Source organism: Acomys russatus, chromosome 6 (assembly GCF_903995435.1).
Source record: "Acomys russatus chromosome 6, mAcoRus1.1, whole genome shotgun sequence".
In the NCBI taxonomy this organism is placed as follows: Eukaryota; Metazoa; Chordata; class Mammalia; order Rodentia; family Muridae; genus Acomys; species Acomys russatus.
The window spans coordinates 52,541,913-52,545,549 of record NC_067142.1 but is presented as its reverse complement, the minus strand read 5'-3'; the positions used below and the strand labels follow the sequence as shown (position 1 = coordinate 52,545,549).

The window sequence follows — 3,637 nt, the reverse complement described above, 5'->3', positions numbered from 1 at the left end:
GAAAGGAGGAGGGTGGGGTGGGGGGGGGGGAATACTTTTAAAAACTGGCTATGAAACACAGTTGAGTACCTAAGTAGGTAAGAATAATAATTAAGGTTTTGTTAGAACTTCAGAGTTTGTCCTTTTCAGCATTCTTAGTAAATGAAAACTTAAATGTGCTATCTTTTAAGCAGTAGAGTGACTACAGGAATCGGTATGCAGATAGGTAAGAGAAATGGACTCCTAACCTTAAGAATTCTCGTTTACATTTCAAAAGTTTCAAGTAATTCTACTTCTCATCTGAAGTCCGCGCCAAAAATCTACTCTCACCTTGTTTCATTTTATGTTTCAAAGATTCCGAGTATAGTTTCAGCACCCTCCCGGAAATTAATATACCCATTCCAACCTACCTCGATATCTGTTTGTGCCGTAGGGAGGTGGGGGTGGGGAGGGATCCTTTCTCAAAGACCTTTTAAAAGGAGAAAATAGCAGTTCAGACACTAAAACTTATTAAAGTTGTGTTTTCATTTTGCTTACTTACAAATTCCAGCCAGGTTTTAAATAGTGGGACAGTCAGGATCAGCGGCGCCACTCGGCTGTTCCTCCAGCTCCAGAGCGCTGGTCTGCAACCCCCAGCCGCCACGGCAGAATGTCGCCTGTCCCGCCCACGTGACGTGAGCTCCGCAGGGAGAAGCCCACGGAATGCTGGGATGGGTAGTCCCTTGGCTCCACCTCTCCCAGCTCCTCCCACTAAGCTTCACAGAAACTCGGCGCTCGCCTTCCTGCCAGCAGAGGTCCAGCCCCAGCCGGCTTTGCTTTTCAAGGCTGAACTGTAAACATGCTGCAAGATTCTGGCCACCATGTCCCTTAAAATAACCTGAAATTCACAAGAGCTACAAAGGCCATAACCTCATAGTATTTCCTTGCCCAATCACAAATGTGATTATGTCGGGCGGTGGTGGCACAGGCCTTTAATCCCAGTACTCAGGAGGCAGAGGCAGGCGGATCACTGTAAATTCGAGGCCAGCCTTGTCTACCATGTGAGTCCAGGGCAGCCAAGGCTACAAACAGAGAAACCCTGTCTTGAAAAAAAAAATGTGATTATGCAGCCAGACGTTGATAACAGAAGCCTTTAATCCCAGTGCTCAAGAGGCAGAGACAGGTAAATCTCTGTGAGTTGGAGGCTAGCCTGGTCTGCAGGGCCAAGGCTACACAGAGGAACCCTGTTTCCAAAAACAAACAAACAAACAAACAAAAAAGTGAAAAAAGTGATTATGCACAATAAATCCATCCTCTTTTTTAAAAAGATGTTATTAAGGAGGCCAATAGAGAGCATCAGATCACCTAGTGCTGGACCTACGGGCTACTGTGGGCTATTGTGAGCCGCCATATGGGTGCCGGGAGCAGCAAGAACAGGAAGCACTCTTAAAACTTGAGCAATCTCTGCAGCCTGCCCCCCTCTCCCGCTCCTTCAGTAATTAAAAAGTATTTTTAAATGTTTGCCAGGCATGGTGACACATCTCTTGTAATCCTAGCATTTGGGAGGCTGAAGTGACTGAATCAGGAGCTCCTGGTACAGTGGCGCACGCCTTGACTCCCTGCGTGCCTAAGATGGAGGCAGACGGGTCTTTATGAGTTGGAGGTCAGCCTGGTCTACAATGAGAGTTCCAGGACAGCCAGGGCTGTTACACAGAGAAAAGAGGAGAGGAGAGGGAGGAGAGGGGAGGGGAGGGGAGGAGGAGGGGAGGGAGGGGAGGAGGGGAGGGGAGGGGAGGAGAGGGGAGGGGAGGGGAGGGGGGGAGAGGGGAGGGGAGGGGAGGGGAGAGGAGAGAGGATATGAATCAGGAGTTCCAGTACAGCCTCAACTATATGAGGAGTTCTAGGCCAGCCTGGGGTATATTAGACCCTGTATTAAAAACCCTCCTCAGGGGCAGGAGAGATGGCTCAGAGGTTAAGCACACTGACTGCTCTTCCGAAGGTCCTAAATTCAATTCCCAGCAACCACATGGTGGCTCACAGCCATCTATAAGGAGATCTGGTGCCCTCTTCTGGCCTGCAGGTGTACATGAGACAGAGAGCACTGGATACATAATAAATAAATAAATCTTAAAAAAGAGAAAAAAAAATGGTGCCATCTAAAAAAATAAAATAAAATAAAAACCCTCCTCAGTAAAATACTTTTCATTTAAAATAGTTGAAGCCGGGTGTAGTGGTGCATGCCTTTAATCCCAGCATTCAGGAGGCAGAGACAGGTGGATTGATGTGAGTTTGAGGCCAGCCTGGTGTACAAAGTGAGTCTAGAACAGCCAAGGCTACACAGAGAAACCCTGTCTTGAAAAACCAAAAAATAATATATAAAACCAAAAAATAATATATATATATAATAAAATAAAATAGTTGAAGAGCACTGACTGTCCTTCCAGATGATGGAGGTTTGATTCTTAGCACCCACATGGTGGCTAACTGTAACTCCAATTCAAATGCCCTCCTCTACCATGCATTGGCACCAGGCACACACATGGTATGTACTATTAGGTCCTGATGCAGGGCGTGGCTGGCATGACCTGCCCTCTACCTAGGGGCAGGGCTTCTCTCCCAGAGATTCACTATATAAACCAGACATTTTGGTTCCAGGGCCCCCTTGTTCCCACCTCCCTACCCTTTCTCTTTCCCTTCCCACCCCCAAGCCTGCTCTCCCTTCCCTTCTCCCTCCCGTACTGCTTCCAATAAACCTGCGTTTATATAGCATAGCTTCATCGCCAATAGCTCACTGTTTATTTAATCAATCACATACATGTACCAAGTATATCTACATACATGCAGACAAACCCCCTATACCCAATTTTTTTTTTCATTTAAAATTGCTTAATTTAGGGGCTGGAGAGATGGCTCAGAGGTTAAGAGCACTGGTTGTTCTTCCAAAGGTCCTGAGTTCAATTCCCAGTAGCCACATGGTGGCTCACAACCATATGTAATGAGATCTGGTGCCCTCCTATGGCCTGCAGGCCTACATGTAGGGCAAAACACTGTATACATAATAAATAAATCTTAAAAAAAAAAAAAAAAAAAAAAGAGCCGGGCAGTGGTGGCACAAGCCTTTAATCCCAGCACTCAGGAGGCAGAGGCAGGTGGATCACTGTGAGTTCAAGGCCAGCCTGGTCTACAAAGCGAGTCCAGGACAGCCAAGGCTACACAGAGAAACCCTGTCTTGAAAAACCAAAAAAAAAAAAAAAAAAAAAAAAAAAAAAGTTGCTTAATTTAGAAAGCCAATATAAAGAGCAGGAGACTTCTAGATACAGCTTTGCTAGCCAGATATATGAGTTAATACCAGTCACTACTTTTGATTTTGTGTGTGTGTGTGTGTGTGTGTGTGTGTGTGTGTGTGTCTGTCTTCTCTAACAAACGGCAAATTCTCTCAGTAAAACTCTTCATTCTTTCACATTTCTCAAATTCCCAAAGAGACTGTTTGAAGTTCAAAGCTCAGGTTGCCATACTGATGGCCCAGAAAATCTTTTATACTACTGGAAATGAGTCTACTGTCTATAATGTTGCCTTTTTTTAGTATACAAGGGTGGCCCAAAAGAGACTGGAAAACATCTACAGCAGAATATCTGGTTTGACAAGAATTTGGCTTTAACTCATAGTAGCCAAAGTTTGG

At 45.4% G+C, this 3,637-nt stretch overlaps 1 protein-coding gene across 2 annotated transcripts in view; it reads right to left on the bottom strand.

Annotated features, from left to right (window-relative positions):
- The window catches only part of Tor1aip2 (torsin 1A interacting protein 2), a 14,316-nt gene extending 13,640 nt beyond the window's left edge, over positions 1–676 (bottom strand). Inside the window, exons 1-2 of one of the 2 annotated variants that reach the window (XM_051147618.1) lie at positions 521–676; positions 390–448 (exon numbers count right to left, since the gene is read on the bottom strand). The gene's annotated coding sequence lies outside the window, so the exon portion shown is untranslated. The remainder of the gene's footprint in view (positions 1–389; positions 449–520) is intronic. The other variant, XM_051147619.1, reaches the window with a different exon arrangement.
- Between the last annotated feature and the right edge of the window lie 2,961 nt (positions 677–3,637).